Consider the following 19060-nt stretch of genomic DNA (forward strand, 5'->3'; position numbering starts at 1 on the left):
ACTGTAACATATATTTTCAATAAATCAAATTAATATATACAAATATTTTAATTTACTTTAAATTTAAAGATAATACGATAATATAAATATAGTAGGAATACGCGCGGGAGGGCGACGCGTGACTTGCGAGTGTGTGTTCCAAGAAAGGAATACGTGCGGAGTCGCCACCAACGTTTATTTGAGGAAAACGTCGGAAAAACCGGAAAAGACGTGATCTAAGAACTTTAAGTGAAAGGTTCGGGAGTTGTATTTACGCACGGGGAAGGTATTAGCACCCCACACGTCCGTCACAAGAGACGACAGCCTTTAATCAAATGTGCAAATATGACTTCAATTTATGTTATCTTCCCTTTTTACGTTCTTATGTCTTTTTTATGCCTTTTTATATTTTTATCTTTTTGTGGTCGATAAGGGCATTTCCCTTTGCTCTTACGTATTCCTCAATTGTGATGAGAAAATCAGACCTGCGTAGTTTTTTTGTGAACAAAGCGTTTTGGTTAAGTTATTTTTTTATCCTTTTTTGCAAGATATGTTTTTATTGAATGAAAGGTCATTTAAGGTGTTGGACCATTAGACAATCTTTCGATTCTTTTGAAAAAGTGAGAAAACATTAAGGCATTGGACCATTAATGATTTCTTTATTTTTGAAAGAATCGAAAGATTGTCTAATGGTCCAACGCCTTAAATGACCTTTCATTCAATAAAAACATATCTTGTAAAAAAGGATAAAAAAATAACTTAGCCAAAACGCTTTGTTCACAAAAGAACTACGTCAGTCTGATTTTCTCATCACAATTGAGGAATACGTAGGAGCAAAGGGAAATGCCCTTGTCGACCACAAAAAGATAAAAATATAAAAAGGCATAAAAAAGACATAAGAACGTAAAAAGGGAAGATAACATAAATTGAAGTCATATTTGCACATTTGATTAAAGGCTGCCGTCTCTTGTGACAGACCTGTGGGGTGCTAATACCTTCCCCGTGCGTAAATACAACTCCCGAACCTTTCACTTAAAGTTCGTAGATCACGTCTTTTTCGGTTTTTCCGACGTTTTCCTCAAAATAAATGTTGGTGGCGACTCCGCACATATTCCTTTCTTGGAACACGCACCTGCGAGTCACGCGTCGCCCTCCCGCCGAAGGGTAGGTTGCGACAGTTGGCGACTCCACTGGGGACTATTTTTGGAGAGTTAGGTCATTTAATCTTGTGCAATGTTTTATCATGACATCCTCCTTTGTTGGTTTCCCTTTATTTTCCTTGTGTTCTTGTGTATATAACTCTTTGATGCTTTTAGTGTGTTTTAAAATGTATGCATGAGGTAAATATTTTTATTTGATACACACGAACACCAACACTATTTGCACACACGATGATTTGAAAAAGGGCCCTATACCCGGGTTCGTGGGAACATAAGGAGTGGAGGTGAATCTGTGATCATGCTAGGTCTCCGACTTGCTTGATTACAGTGAACCCTCATCTAGAGTTTTTCTCTTTGATAACATATTGTTGCTAGTAGTCCCTACTGCTGCAATATGTTCTTCGAAGAGGATGATACCTCTAGAGACCATCAAGAGAGATATGACCACCTTGGGGATTATCACTAAAAACCTTTTTAGCTCTCTCCCATATAGGTCCTTGAATAGGGGCACGAAGCGGACACGCTGCGTGCCATTTTTTCACACTGCCATGCATAAGTGTCATGTACCCTTTTGTTTATATTTTGTGAATATTGTCATACTATACACTCCTGTGTTGCACCTTTCGCATATGCATCACGCACGGATTCTGTTTTGGTCCCCTCTCTTTGTCAAACCAACGGAGGGTCCGTACCACCTTCTTAAATACATACGTTGGGCACTTTGCTACCCCAAGACGTTGTATCTAAGAAGGAGACAATTTCTCGGGCTCCCGTATTCATAAATTGCATCTATGTCATATGCATTTCTTCATGCATTCATCCATTCCACCCATGATAGATGTCGAAGTTTTGAATCGCACTAGATTTTGTTTCACTTTAGTAAAACATGGGATCAAGTCAAACGCCTTCGCTTAAAAAGAGGTTCTATCAAGTCAAGGTCAGGAGCCTAGGAATCACCAGTTTAAAAGAGCTAGGGCAGTTAATGGGTCAGCTCCAACGGCAAGCTTTTCGCAAAGCTTACGATAAAATCTGGGACCTAGCCATGGTAGAAGTCTCCACAGAGGTCATTGCCTCCATCGCCCAGTATTATGATCAGCCATTGAGGTGTTTCACCTTTGGGGACTTCCAGCTATCACCTATGGTAGAAGAATTTGAAGAGATCCCAGGATGCCCTCTAGGGGGAAGGAAACCATACCTCTTCACAAGGTTCTATCCCTCATTAGCTAGAATTTCTAAGATAGTCCAAATCTCGGCGCAGGAATTAGACCACAGAAAGCAAGTTGAAAATGAGGTGGTTGGAATACCGAAAAAATATTTGGAGGCAAAAGCAAGAATCTTGGCAGGTAAAGGAAAATGGGCCCCGTTCATAGACATTCTCACACTGTTGATCTTCGGAGGAGTCCTCTTTCCGAATGTGGATGGGTTGGTGGACCTAGCAGCGATCGACGTTTCTCTCGCCTATCATAACCACAAGGAAAGCCCGGTTGTCACTATGTTAGCCGACCTATATGACACCTTCGACCGAAGATGTGAGAAGAGCAATACGAGGATTGTTTGCTGTACTCCAGCTCTTTATGTATGGTTGGTTTCACACCTTTTTCACCAAGAGGTGAGGCATGCTTGCCCGCTAGAAGGTCACCGTTCATGCACAGAGAAAGGAGGCGCAAATTGGGACCAACTCTTAGCAAACAAAGAAGGAGCGTCTATCAACTGGTTCCCTCGATGGAAGGAAGGAAGAACCAGAGTTCTTATTTCATGCGGAGGATTTCCAAATGTTCCCTTGATGGGGACGAGGGGTTGCATCAGCTACAATCCCGTTCTTGCTATAAGACAACTTGGCTACCCTATGAGAGGGGCGCCACTAGAGGATGAGCTCACACCTGCCATTTCACGAGGTTTCAATAAGACCAACATGGAGACACTTCAGAAGGTCCGCAAGGCATGGGAGGTGTTGCAAAAGAAGGACAAGGAACTCAGGGGCAGTAACAATGGGCCCATCGGTGGCTATCGTAAGTGGTTAAAAGCCCACGTGCAAGGTTTGGTTTGGCTTCCAAGTTTGAGAACCGCTAAAAGAAAGGAAGTTGAGGCACCGGAGGAAGACGAAGAGGTGCAGGCCCTTAGGACGGAACTCAAGCAAGCTCAAACAGTCAAAGAAAGGTTCAAATCAACAGCTCTTAAAATCCGAAAGGAGAATGCCGAACTGAGAGATATAAATATAGCTACCACTAGAGCCTTGGAACAAGAAACCAAGAGGGCTCGTAGGGAAGAGCACGGTCGGAACAAGTTTCGAGGGGCTCTGTGGGGCAGCAACAGCGAGCTTAAACTCCGAAGAGAGGAATGGGACCAATCACTAGTAGACAGTTTGATCTTGAAAGATGAGTTGAAGGTTTGCTCAAAGTCCAAAAGAAACCTATCTTAGCGGTTATGCGAGACAGAGACCAACATGTTAGCTATCGTCAGCAAGTACCAAGAAGAATTAAATCTAGCCATGGCCCACGAGCACAAAGTGGCAGACGAGTATGCCCGAGTGTACGCGGAAAAGGAGGCTAGAGGAAGGGTGATCGACTCGTTACATCAAGAAGCAACAATGTGGATGGACCGATTCGCTCTTACATTGAACGGGAGTCAAGAACTTCCCTGATTGCTAGCCAAGGCCAAAGCAATGGCGGACACCTACTCTGCCCCCGAGGAGATCCACGGACTTCTCAACTATTGTCAACATATGATAGACTTAATGGCCCATATAATTAGAAACCACTAGGATGTTTGTATTGTCGCTCAAATCTTGACTAGTTATAAACTTTCTGAATAAAATGAGTTTATCCCTCGTTTTTACTCCAAAGATCAGTGCGAATCAAATCACTCATGCATTTTTTCTCTAGCATGCATAAGCATCTCTTCATGGCATCATAATGAACATATCGTTCATGCATTTGTCCGTTATCATATTCCTGCATCACATTTTACATGAGTCATTGCATCATCATGCATATTCGTTCAACATACTTTTTGTTCTACAAACTGCATACCTTTTGTTTTCATGTTCGCTCAAGCATGATCCTTGCATTTTCCTCTGCAAAACTAAAACAAAAAAAAGCATGAAAATTCACGCTGCATTCATAGTTGCATATATTCGGTACCATGAGCCAACCATGTTGGGATCAAAAACCCATTTCACTTAAAAACAAAAAATGATTGAACATGGTACCTAATGCGTGGCTAACTAAGAAAAGATGTTTCTTCGGGCATCTCAATTTCATAATGACATTTTCCATGCATAGCACACGTATTCCCGAGTCTTTCATCTCTATGAAATATTGTTGAAGTATTGGCGATCGGAATTGCCATTCCTTGGATTACGGGGTTGAACCAAGCTCATGCTTTTATGAAAATGTTCATCAAGTCAAGTTGAAGCATGGAAGTAACCATCTTTCAAAAATTGGGGCAAAAGATGGATCGAGTTACATTGTTGCTTCATCTACTGCCAAACACATTTAGGACTGTTCATGTCCTTGTTACTTCCAGTTTCACCCTGACAAAGATGTCATGGACCATGTTGAAAATCTAAATTGATTCAACCCCATGTCCTGCATAAAAATTCGCAATACTTCAACTATGCATCATTCACATACATCCATGCTTTTCATTGGTTGCATTGTTCATTACATTCTTTCCTTGAAAAAAGAAAAATGAACTTAATCATTGTTATAAAAAAGAAAAGAACATGCTTTGCGGTGCCCTTACCGAACCCGTGCTAGAGCTAGAGTAATGGGTAAAGTAGAGGAGGCGCAAGAGCAGATGAAGGCCGACATGGAGGCCATGAAGGAGCAAATGGCCACAATGATGGAGGCCATGATGAGCATGAAGAAGATAATGGAAGCCAATGTGGTTACAGTTGCCGCTACCAGCGCTATTGCTAAGGTGAACCCGATGCCCCCATCTGGCCTTAACCAAATGAATCATCCAACCTCAAATATGGTAGGCAAAGATTTGGGAAGTACGGGCGGCCCCCCATTATGCGCAAATTCAAAACAAGCATGCCTTCCCACCATATGGCTTGTCTCCCAACTATACACCACCCAATGTGGCATACATTCCCAATGAGGATGTCAATAACTCTGCTCCCATACTCATTGAGAGCCGACAACCTCATCATGCACATGTCTCTTAAACCGTGGGGGAGACACATGAAATGCCCCACCACAATCTAGCGGACTTTGAGCCTTGCCTCGGATATGCCACTGAAGGGCAAGCAGTTGGTGGTATACCCATGCCAAACACTTTGGAGGGCCCTCAGTTTCGCCCACGACCACAACCCTTGCATTTTGTGGTGGGAAGACCCCCTCCTGCTATGGCTGAAAAGGGAAAGTTGGATCATATAGAGGGAAGGCTCAAGGACATTGAAGGAGGCGAAGATTATGCCTTTGCTAACCTAGAAGGGTTGTTCCTAGTACCCGAACATGGTCATTCCCAAGTTCAAGGTGCCGGACTTTGACAAGTTGATCGAGGTCGTACCCGAATCAAATAAACATGAAAATGCAGTAACTATGAAGTGATCCTAGGTCGTTTCCCAACGAGCAATGATAAACCAAATGTTCATAATATACTTGCAGTAACAGTAACGATTGGGGGGGTTTGTTTGTTTTGTGATTTAAGGAGCAGAACAAGTAAACTGGAATACGAAACTAATAATATTAAAAATGGGTTGTTTCCTCTGATTCAGAAGACATTCTCTTATCCTGGGTTATGGAGAATTCGTCCCTAACAGTTAACCACTTAATCCAACCCTATTTCAATTTACTAAGCGAAAATCAACTTAGGGTTGTCAATACGTGATTAGGCACCACATACACCAGTTAGCCCTTCGTCCATTAAGCATGAACGCAAGTTAGGCTCAGAGGCAATTAATCGAACACGAAGCATGCACTAATTAATGTTCACGAATTTGGGTTAACTGGTGAAGGGAAAACTGCCAGGGAACCACATTATAAACGAAACCTCAAAGAGAGTTGGGCTTCGTCCTCAAAAGGAAACAACACCAGAATATTTAGCCTTCCATAGATTCAAACAGAAAACGTAAATGAAACATGAAACAAAAACGTAAATGTGACAGAAACGAAAATGAAAACAGAAACGTAAAATGAAAGTAGAAGAAGAAACAAGAACGAAATTGTAATTAGAAGCAGGAAATGGAAAATTGCATTACGTGAACAGAAGCATCCAAGCAGAAAAAACGTAAAACCCTAAACAAAGCTCTGAATAATGAATGACATAACAGAATAGAATTCCACGAATCCTAAGGCTGCTATTTAAAAACAGTCACTCAAAGTCACTGGGTCCTATTACAATACTCTGGCCCAAAACGAAATAAACACTGAACCACATAAAATAAAATTGCGAAATTTCCTAATTAGAAATTAACTAAGGTAAGCGCTGCTTTATTTTCCCTCTTCAAGTCCACAACCAAAATCCGGATTAAGCCCAATGTTTCATTAATTCCTAAAATTAGATTAAAAACATCAAATTAGCTAAATGAGCCCAAATAATAAAACTGCCTAATTAATTGAGAATTAAGACCAATCAGTAATTAAAATGGTGCAAAAAGGGTTTAGAAAATAGAAGAAAATGATGGCACATCACAAGTACAAGTGGACTACTTGCTCCAAGAACCATCTAAAGATGTATTGTCGGAAGATGGGGGCATACGCAAAGGATGAGAAACTGTTTATACATTTTTCCTAAGAAAGTCTTACTAGGACAACTATCACCTGGTATACTAACTTAGGAACCTTCCCGAGTCCATTCTTGGAAGGACCTAATGGTTGCCTTCGTTAAGCAGTGTCAGTACAATTCTGATATGGCTTCGGATAGGATGCAACTACAGAACATGTGCAAAAAGGGGGCACGAATCTTTCAAGGAATATGCCCAGAGGTGGAGGGATCTGGCAGCTCAAGTAGCGCCCCCAATAACAGAGAAAGAGATTATCACAATGATAGTAGACACGTTACCGGTGTTCTACTATGAAAAATGGTGGGTTACACACCTTCAAGTTTTATAGATTTGGTCTTTGCCAGCGAAAGGATCGAAGTGGGTCTGAAAAGAGGCAAATTTAATCATCCTGCTTTGATGAATAAGAAAACTGGGGCAAATGAAGAGGGTGAGGATGAGGGAGAAACCCATGCTGTGACTGCCATTCCTATACAGCCAAGTTTCCCACCAACACAACAATGTCATTACTTAGCCAATAACAACCCTTCTCCTTACCCACCACCCAGTTATCCACAAAGGCCATCCCTAAATCAACCACAAAACCCGCCTTCCACACAACCAATGCTAAACACCACCTTTAGCACCAATCAAAACACCAACCAAGGAAGGAATTTTGTAGCAAAAAGCCTGTAGAATTCACCCCAATTCTGGTGTCCTATGCTAACTTGCTCCATTATCTACTTGATACTGTAATGGTAGCCATAACCCCTGCTAGGTTTCCTCAATCTCCATTTTTCTGAGATACGACTCGAACGCAATGTGTGCTTATCATGGAGGAGCCCTGGGGAATTCCATTGAGCATTGTATGACCCTGAAGCGTAAGGTGCAAAGTCTAATTGATGTGAGCTGGCTGAAATTTGAGGAGAATCGCTTGTGAATCCTAACATTGACAAATGACACCACACATGGGACAATTTTGAAAGCTGTTGTTAGATGTCTCTAATGACTCATCAGGATTTTCAAGTTTATGCCATTATTGTAAACCACAATTACAATGCTAAATAATGGATGAATTTGACATCCTTGTCTCTCTCATCCTTTCACAAACACATCTTTGCTATTCAACTTCCACCGGAATGTGAGTGTAAGCCATTGGTTTGTTTGCTCAAAGTGACCTGCGCTCCTGAGTGTTGACTTCCAAGACCGTTCAATCAGAAATTACTCGTGCTACACATTTGGTAGGGGTGCCATAAAACAATGGGTAAAGTTCAAAACAAATAAGTTTCAAAATAAAAGAAAAAAAAAGGGAATTTGATTGACTGTGTTTTCAACTAAAAATATAGGCATTCATGTGACCTCATTTTATCATCCCTAGAGAAGTGAGTTATCAAGAATAGAAGTCATTTGACTTAATCCATCAATTGAAAAATCCTTCAACTATTTCTCGTCCTTGAAAGTCCTTTTTGAGAATCAATCGCTTCATCCTTACTACAAGGTTGTGAAAACAAGACAACGATTGATACCTCAAAGCCCTACATTGGGGAAATGAAAGGCACCATGTATAAACCTTAAGTGAACCTAGGGGCAGATTAGAAGTCCTCACCCGATAGGTTCCCTGCTACAAGGTCATGACGAAAGACAACAATTGGTACCTCAAAGCCTTATACTGGGTAGTGAGGGGCATCGTGCATAAGCCTCAAGTGAACCTAGAGGCAGATTAGAAGTTCCCACCCAATAGGTTCCCTGCTACAAGGTCATGACGAAAGACAACGATTGGTACCTCAAAGCCTTACACGGGGGCAATGAGGGGCACCGTGCATGAGCCTTAAGTAAACCTGGGGGCAGATTAGAAGTTCTCACCCAATAGGTTCCCAGCTACAAGGTCATGACGAAAGACAACGATTGGTACCTCAAAGCCTTACACTGGGGCAATGAGGGGCATCGTGCATGAGCCTCAAGTGAACATAGGGGCAGATCAAAAGTTCTCACCCGTCGATGTTTTTAAACAAAAAAAAGGGGGGGACAAACCCTGGAATTTCAATGGATTGATTAAACGTCAAACGGCTCCATTACCGTTACTCCAAAATGGTCAAGTGACTAAATCAAACAAAACATATACTCTGAGGGAGTTCCCGGAAATATTTGCAAAAGATAGGAAAAGGTTGCATGAATTATCACCTCTTTCAAAAGGACAGTCAATCTGTGTTTTCCAAAAAATTAAATCAAAATCAAAAATCACAAAATAGGGAAAGAATGTTATGAACATTGTACAACTTTCCATTACATTGCATTGTTTCATATGAAGTCCGCATTTACCAAATTTCACAACAAAGGTTGCATGCATCTGCATCACTAAACATCATGATAACTACATAGATTTCCTACATCTAATCTTTTGAATTTGGGATGACCGGCTCTCTCGATGGGTCGATCTCTTGCTTTCTCATAAGGATGGACCCTTGGGTACTAGTACCCTCACCTTTAGAGGACTATACGTCCTCGTCATCAGAGGGTTGCACGCCCTCACCTTCAGAGGACTACACGTCCTTGCCTTCAGAGGGCTACACGCCCTCACCTTCAGAGGACTACATGTCCTCGCCATCAGAGGATTACAAGTCCTCGCCATTAGAGGACTACACGTCCTCGCCTTTAGAGGACTACACATCCTCGCCATCAGAGGGTTGCACGCCCTCACCTTCAGAGGACTACACATCCTCGCCTTCAGAGGGTCATGTACCTTCACCTTCAGAGGACTACACGTCCTCGCCTTCAGAGGGCTACACGCCCTCATCTTCAGAGGACTACACGTCCTCGCCTTCAGAGGACTACACGTCCTCGCCATCAGAGGGCTGCACGCCCTCACCTTTAGAGGACTACACGTCCTCGCCTTCAGAGGGTCATGTACCTTCACCTTTAGAGGACTACACGTCGTCACCTTCTGAGGGCTACACGCCCTCACCTTCAAAGGGCTACACGCCCTCATCTTCAGAGGACTACACGTCCTTGCCTTCGGAGGGCTGCACTCCCTCGTCTTCAGAGGACTATATGTCCTCCCCTTGAGAGGACTACACTTCCTCGCCTTCAGAGGGCTACACGTCCTCGCCTTCAGAGGACTACAAGTCCCCCTTTTCAGAAGGCTACACGCTCTCGCCTTTAGAGGGTGACATGTCCTCGCCTTCGGAGGGTTGCGCTCTCCCTCGCCTTTTGAGGGCTACGTGTCCTCACTTTCAATGGGCTCCATATCCACACCTTAAGAGAATTTAAGGTCCTCTGCCCTTAATGCTTAACCAAGACTTGTGCTCCCGGTTAAGGGACCAGTAATTTCCCTTCAACCATTCTTTTTCGGGCCACCCCTTGATCTCAAAGGAGGGCCAACTGTGCGAGCACAACCAAAGGAAGGCTATCGCCCAGCTACTGTGCATAACGGGGCAAGGTTTCACCCGTGCCATTGCAAAGAGACGAGTGTGGATCATGCGCACCAACATGACCACTCTTACACATATATAAATGACGTTGCTACTTAGCAACATTCTGCCCAGCGACCGCAATGCCGATCTCCCCCTGCGAAAGTATCAGTTGGTCTGTGCCGTCACAACATAGGTAAGTATGCATATGGTTCAACTGATTATTAATGCCATCTATTGTTTGCAGGGATTGCGCCCGCAAGACACCCAGCGGACCCGGAGAAGCCCAACAGGGCCCTGGGGTGTCCAGCTCTGGTTACGGGCCTCTGTTAGTCCTACAGGGTGCCAGTTCCCCCCAGCAAGGTCATGCCGTCGTAACATAGGTAAGTATGCACTTCTCTCAACTGATTTCTGATGTCATCTATTGTTTGCAGGGATCGCGCTCGCAAGACACCTAGTCAACCCGAAGAAGTCCAAAAGGGTCCTGAGGTTTCCAGCTCTGATTACGGGCCTCTGTCAATTCTACGGAGTGCCCATCATCCCCAGCAAGGTCATCAGGCCTCCTACTAACCGAGCTTTCATCAAGAAGTATTGTGCCCCCAGACAGGCAGAGGGCGAGACACCACAACAGCATTGGGATGGCCGGTAGCGGGCAATAGACGCACCGCCACCACCTCTAGAGTTCACCTCAGCTCATCCACAAAAAGGTTAGAGCGTTGCCTACGACACATGGCTGACCAATAGGCGACCAAAGTCCAAAGCCAAAGGTAAGCAAAAGTACTAGGTCCGTGACCGACAAGTCATCAGGCGTCCGGCTCAAGACGTTAAAGAAGCGCTACTAGGAGGTAACCTAGTACCTTTTGAATCTATGCTTGTTATTTGATCACTTTTTATAGTAGGACGCACCTAGTTGCTTATGATCCTAGGAATTTAAATAAAACAAGCACAAGCTCAGAAGGTAGTCATACCTCACAAAATATATGTATGTGTGTTTAGGTAGCAAGATACCTTAGATATGCATGTATGTAGCAAAAAGATATCTCACAAAATATATATATGTATGTTTAGGTAGCAAGATACCTTGGATATGCATGTATATAGCAAAAATATCTCACAAAATATATATATGTATGTTTAGGTAGCATGATACCTTGGATATGCATGTATATAGCAAAAATATCTCACAAAACATATACATGTATGTTTAGGTAGCAAGATACCTTGGATATGCATGTATATAACAAACATACCTCACAAAACATATATATGTATGTTTAGGTAGCAAGATACCTTGGATATGCATGTATATAGCAAAAATATCTCACAAAACATATATATGTATGTTTAGGTAGCAAGATACCTTGGACATGCATGTATATAGCAAAATACCTCACAAAAATATACATATGTTTAGGTAGCAAAATACCTCATGGAAAAAGAAAAAAAAAGAGAAAAAAAGAAAGAAGAGAGAGGAAATGAACAAATGATAAATAACTTAAAAAAGAAAAAAAGAGGAAAAGGAAAAGAGAGCAAGTAAGGAAAGAAAAAGAAGGAAGGAAAAAAGAAAATAATAAGAATAAAAAGTTGTCTAGCTAAAAAAACAGCATGCTCGTGAAAAGAGGTAATTTCCAACTTTTATTTGAAGGAAAAATTCGCTGATCATAGCTAGTTTTTGAAAAAAATGTGTGTACACATTTGAAGGGTAAATGCTGTGAAAGTTTTTCCGAACACCCAAAATAAGACTCAGATGAATGCACAAATTGATAAAAGAACATATTTTGGAAACACTGGGTTGACTAAAATAGAGAAAATGAATTATGAGCCCTAGCATCACATGACCAAAAAAATTTCGACACTTGAGTGTCCACATAGGTGCATGCATGACTAGTTTTGCATAAAATTTCCAAATCATCATTGTTGCATTTGTGTCATGGAAATAATGTGGGACATTCCCTTTTATCCCTGAACCAGACCAAACCCTGACATATATCATGTCCAGCCGTTCTACAAGCCTTGAGCCAAAATCCCAACTCACCATAACCTTGCCCTCAAAAGAAAACAAAAAAAGAAAAGAAGAGAAAAGAAGAAGAGAAAATTTCCGATCAAAAGAATCAAAAGAAAGCAAAAAGAGAAAATTCCCAATCAAGGAAAATGGGGGAAAGCAAAAAGGAAAGAGAATTCTCGATCAAAGATCGGAAGAGACAAGAAGAAATATGCAGAAAGGTCTTAGGACCAGACAATATCTGAACAATACAGATTTGTCACCAAGTAAACAAGAAAAGAAAGGAAACCACGACCTAAAGTGGTCCTCTCCTTTTGATTGCCAACCAAAATCCTGTGTGTCAGCAACTTTTTCGCCCCGTACTAAACAAAAAGAAAAAAAGAAAAGGCCAAAAACATTCAAAGCCGAAATTCCCACAAAAAAAACACCATTCCCAAGAAAAAGTCCTATTGATCCATGATCATGCATGTAATCTTTGATTTGATAGGAAATGATTTGCAAGATCAAGTCATGGCATATCTATGGTTCGGAATTAGGACGAAACACTTACCTGTGTGAGATTAATACACTTTGAGTGATTTTCTTCTATTTTTGTTGAACTCAGTGTTTCCTCTAAATGGTCATTTAGAAACGAAATGCTAACATCCAAAATCTCATTTGTGGTTATGAGAAGATTTCATCAGCATACTCCCCTTCCCCGGTAGACACATTGTTTTTAATCCGAAAAGCATATGTTGCTCTGATTAGTTGGAAGTTTTCTCTCTTTACTAAAGCATGTTCGCATTTTAGTGAAGAAAACACCGAGACTATTTTTAGTCTCACAAGTTATCCAGAACTATGTAGGTCTGAGTTCCTCATTGAGGATACGTATGAGCAAGAGTCTCGCTTTTGTCAGCCGCCCCACAATCTCTGTCATACTAACCTTGGAGTCATGCGACAAGCAGAAATACCCTAGCGGTTATTCGTATAAACTTTTTGCTATCTATAAGACTCAAAGCATGATAGCACGCAGAGACTAACATCGTCTTCTGCGCCTTTTGTCATCCAGAGGCGGCGGGCCCGATGACATGCGGGAACCATTTGGTCCCGCACTTACTTTTGCTATCTATAAGACTCAAAGCATGATAGCACGTAGAGACTAACGTCGTCTTCTGCGCCTTTTGTCATCCATAGGTGGCGGGCCTGATGACATGCGGGAACCATTTGGTCCCGCACTTTTAAAATACTTTTGCTATCTATAAGACTCAAAGCATGATAGGACGCAGAGACTAACGTCGTCTTCTGTGCCTTTTGTCATCCAGAGGTGGCGGGCCCGATGACATGCGGTTATCCGCACGCTCGATGAGTGATAAACGCGCAGAGACAAATTCTGCGCCCTTTATCATTCAGGAGCAATGAGTCGAGTGGTAAACACGCATAGACAAATTCTACGCCCTTTGCCATTCAGATTTCGCAAATTGGGTGATAAACGCGCATAGACGAATTATGCGCCCTTTATCATTCAGGAACAACAAGTTGGGTGGTAAACGCGCAGAGACAGATTCTGTGCCCTTTATCATTCAGGAGCAGCGAGTCGAGTGGTAAACGGGCATAGACGAATTATGCGCCCTTTGCCATTAAGATTTCGCAAATTGGGTGATAAACGCGCATAGACGAATTATGCGCCCTTTATCATTCAGGAACAGCAAGTTGGATGGTAAACACGCAAAGACAGATTTTGCGCGCTTTGTCATTCAAATTTCGCAAGTCGAGTGATAAACGCGCAGAGACAGATTCTGCGCCCTTTCTCATACGGGGACAGTAAGTCGAGAGGTGGGTGGAGACAAATTATGGTTATTTCGTGCACCTTTTCGCCATCCAGAGGCGATCGTGTCCGGTGGCACACAGAGACAAATTATGGTCATTTTGTGTCTCGCCGCCCAGGCTCGATCATGTCCAACAAAACGCAGAGACAAATTATGGTCATTCTGCGTCTTGTATCAACCAAGAGGAACAAATTCGACAGTATCAGGATGATGTGTCGATACAGATCATTTTCAAATTTTTGCAGGTTCTGCTGGCAGGGAGGTTCACTGGCCGAATGGTGTTTCGCTCGAACGAAATTAGTGTCTTATCTTTACTTCCCTTTTATCTCCAATAAAAGACAAGTAAAGAAGGGCAATTGTCATACCCTAATTTCGTCCGGGGACCATCCGTTGTTGGGATGCGACCCTCGTTTGACCACTTCGAGGTATATGGCACCCATCGTTAGGCAATTTGTGAAGTTCTGAGACAAGTCGGAAGCCAAAAGAAAAGCGTTGTAGCACAATCCGTGAAGTTCCGTGACATGCCGAAAATTAAAAGGAAGTGTTAGTGCGCAATCCGTAAAGTTCTGTAACGTTCCGGAAGGCAAAAAAGGGATGATTACGTAATCCATAAGGTTCCGCAACATTACGGAAAGAAAACAAGTATCGTTAAGAAATTCATAAGTTTCCGTAACTTTACGGAAAAAGAATCACCAAAAAATGTAGGAGGTGTATTTAGTAAAAATGGGGGTTCAAATAGCAATCAGGCCCACTTGGGCCTTCCAGGATGTTCCTCCAGAAGGCGGTTACTTCTGGAGGAAGCAACCTAGCTCGCTTGGGCGAGCTGGGTGGCAAGCATCTCCTTCCTTTTCCTATAAATAGGGGAAGGAGGGAAAAACAAAAATGTTCAACCCTCCTGGTATCTGAGATTCACTTAAAATTAGTGAGAAAAATTGTTTCCGTGAAGAAAATCCAAGCCGAGGCGCTTCCGTAATGTTTCTGTAACGTTTCCGTGGGTGATTTCGCGAAGATTTTCAACCGTTCTTCGACGTTCCTCGTTCGTTCTTCGTCGTTCTTCGGTCTTCAACTGGTAAGTTCCCAAAATCGAACTTTTCAATTCATTCTATGTACCCTTAGTGGTCCTCATTTGTTTCGCGTGCTTTTATTTTCATTTCATTTACTTTCCGTACCCCCTTTTGACGTGCTTTAGTCATTTACTTAAGTCATTTTCTCGCCTAATCAAAAATAAAATAAATTTCCACCGATCATTTGAATTGTAACATCCGTTAATTTCTGTTAAAATGAAATCCGACCGTTCGGTCATGCCGTAACCACATTGGAAACCAAAAAGAGGTAAAATAATAATATAATAATCAAAAATATCTTTTAGTAAAATAAAAAAAAAATCAATCAGACGTTTTTCTTTGGGATTTCTCTTTCTTAATCGAATCGACTAATAACCAAAGTGAAACTAAGGCTAAAATCAATTCGTAAACCAAACTTTTTGTCATCGCCTAAAAAAGCCATTTTCAAAGGTCCAACGCCTTGAAATGGTCTTTTCTGCTTTTATTGGTTAAGTGTAGATTTCTAAAAGGCCTAAAATCAATATGTAACTTTGTTACTTCTTTCAAAAATAAAAAAATCATTAATGGTCCAATGCCTTAATGTTTTCTCACTTTTTCAAAAGAATCAAAAGATTGTCTAATGGTCCAACGCCTTAAATGACCTTTCATTCAATAAAAACATATCTTGCAAAAAAGGATAAAAAAATAACTTAACCAAAACGCTTTGTTCACAAAAGAACTACGTAGGTTTGATTTTCTCATCACAATTGAGGAATACGTAGGAGCAAAGGGAAATGCCCTTGTCGACCACAAAAAGATAAAAATATAAAAAGGCATAAAAAAGACATAAGAACGTAAAAAGGGAACATAACATAAATTGAAGTCATATTTGCACATTTGATTAAAGGCTGTCGTCTCTTGTGACGGACGTGTGGGGTGCTAATACCTTCCCTGTGTGTAAATACAACTCCCGAACCTTTCACTTAAAGTTCGTAGATCACTTCTTTTTCGATTTTTCCGACGTTTTCCTCAAATAAACGTTGATGGCGACTCTGCGCGTATTCCTTTCTTGGAACACACACCCGCGAGTCACGCGTCGCCCTCCCGCCGAAGGGTAGGTTACGACAGTAGTGTAAGCTAGAATTACTTCTGAATAAGCTAGAATTACGAGCTGCTATTAGTAAAACAAAGAAGAAAAGAAAAAATGCTTAGATACAGTTCGCTCACAACTTCTAATCTTTGGTTGTAAAGATCATATTGTGAAAAGTGAGTTGTGTATGTCTCTCGAGTTCAAGAAGGCACTCATTCATTCAAGGAAGGGTCTTGCATATGTTTGATCAGGTTGTGTCTTGCATATGTTTAATCAAAATGGTATTAATCAATCACTTCTAACAACTTCTGAATAAGCTAGAATTATGAGCTGGTATTAGTAAAACAAAGAAGAAAAGAAAAAATGCTTAGATACAGTGTGTTCACAACTTCTAATCTTTGGTTATAAAGATCATACGTGAAAAGTGAGTTATGTATTTCTCTCGAGTTCAAGAAGGCACTCATTCATTCAAGCAAGGGTCTTGCATATGTTTAATCGAAATGGTAATAATCAATCACTTCTAACAACTTCTAAATAAGCTAGAATTATGAGTTGGTATTAGTAAAACAAAGAAGAAAAGAAATAAATGCTTAGATACAGTGTGCTCACAACTTCTAATCTTTGGTTATAAAGATCATATTGTGAAAAGTGAGTTGTGCATTTCTCTCGAGTTCAAGAAGGCACTCATTCATTCAAGGAAGGGTCTTGCATATGTTTGATCAGGTTGTGTCTATCTTTGACTCTACTTTTCATGTGGTTTGCATATTGTTAGTTTGTGCATGAATTTCGAAAGGCATGCTAGAATAGAGTTTTCTAGTTTTGGCTAAGGGTAGGTTTCTCTTAGGCTCTTATTCACAGAGGACCCTAGGGTTGGGTACCTTAGTCTTTTTTTTGGGATAGGAACTGAGATTGTTTGTTATTGCTTGTAAGAATTCTATATGCATAGTGAAAATCTAATTCGGGTTGGATTAGATAACTGGATTAGATTCTCTTGAGATAGAGAGTGAACCAGTATAAAAATTGGTGTACTTCTTCTCTTGATCTTTTAATTATGATTTTAAAAGTCTACTTTGATTTAGAAACCAATTCACCCCCCTCCTCTTTGTTTGTGAGTTCCATCATATTTTTCATCAGTTTGTACATAATGGTTTTCTGATCACCAATCTTTTTAGCATTCTCCCGGTAAAGTGCCCTTGTAACATAGGAAACATAACTCTTCTCCTATCCCTCCTAATAGGTACTGCCTTCCATAGACATGTTGTTGCCTTGGCAATAATGTCACTGGACAACACAACCTTGATTCCCAAAACCTTGGATGCTATCTTTTTCTTGTTGACAAACTCAACATGCCTTTAGAAGGTTTCGATGAGTTTAGGGTATATGGTTTATGGCTCATTAAAGAAATGTTTGGCACCACAGAAGAGTAGAGTATCACTGAGCTTAAGACCCACTTTTTTGAGTTACTAAATGTTGAAAAAGTGTTTTACATGAATGGATGACTCATTGTCTATGAGGATGGTGGAGATTTCCATGGTTGGGATAATCTCAGTAGCAGGAGTGTTTGAGGTGGCCATTGCAGAGAGTTTTGGGAGCTAGTGTTTGAATATCAAAAAAGAAGTTAAAGTTTTTTAGAGAGTGAGTAATGCCAAGAGTTTTGACGTAATAAGGTTTAATAGTTGACTTTTTGGCTTTTTCAAAAAGAATCATTAAGCCCGCTTTCCAAAATTGACTCAATAATGTGAGTGTGTGTTAAAGTTCATTGGATGATATATCCTTGGATGCAACAGTGGACGACATATAGAGATTAAATTATTCATTAATAGAGATCCTTCCAAGTTGACTTCTTAACAAAATCAACCTTTCTTCAGTTAATGATTTTGTAAAGATGTTAGCAAACTGATCATTAGTGGGTATGAACTGTAAGTCCACTATCCCATTCTAAATTGTTGGATCGAGTGGCCTCAGAATAATTAAGAAGGGGGGGTTGAATTAATTATTCCAAAACCTTTACTAGTTAAAAATTACTCTTCTAAGGCTTTTACTTAAATTGTTAAGAGAATATGGAGTAGAAGAGAAACTTAACAGGAAGTAAAAGCAGAAATTAAATGCACAGCGGAAAGTAAAAGAGTAGGGAAGAAGGAAACAAACACACAAGAGTTTTTATACTGGTTCGGCAACAACCCGTGCCTACATCCAGTCCCCAAGCGACCTGCGGTCCTTGAGATTTCTTTCAACCTTGTAAAAATCCATTTACAAGCAAAGATCCACAAGGGATGTACCCTCCCTTGTTCTCTTTGAACCTAGTGGATGTACCCTCCACTAGAACTGATTCACAAGAGATGTACCCTCTCTTGTTCTCAGTCAAACCCAAGTAGATGTACCCTCTACTTGTACCACAAAGGATGTACCCTCCAATGTGTTAAGACAAAGATCTCAGGCTGTTAAACCTTTGATACTTTGTGAATGGGGATACAAAAGAATTCTCAGGTGGTTAGTCCTTTGAACACTTTTGTATTAGGGAAAGGGAAGAATCAAAAGAATTCTCAGACTGTGTCGTTTTGAATTCTTTGACAAGGGAGAAGGGAGACACAAAAGAATTCAGGCGATTAGTCCTTCGTTCTTTTGGAAAAGGGAGAAGAGAGACACAAAAAGAATTCAGGTGGTTAGTCCTTGGCGAATTCTTTTTGGCAGAGGGAGAAGGGAATGAAAAAGATGAATAGCACAAGTTTTCAAGGTTTGGAAAACCAGAAAACTTCAGAAAGCTTTTGGTACAAAGAAGAAGAAGAAGTTCAAAGAGATTCAAGGCTTGTAAAGGATTGTAATGAAATGATTTAGAAAAGTATTCAAGATGCTTGAAATGCAAAACA

The sequence above is a fragment of the Glycine soja genome, chromosome 19 (genome assembly GCF_004193775.1).
Source record: "Glycine soja cultivar W05 chromosome 19, ASM419377v2, whole genome shotgun sequence".
Taxonomy (NCBI): domain Eukaryota; kingdom Viridiplantae; phylum Streptophyta; class Magnoliopsida; order Fabales; family Fabaceae; genus Glycine; species Glycine soja.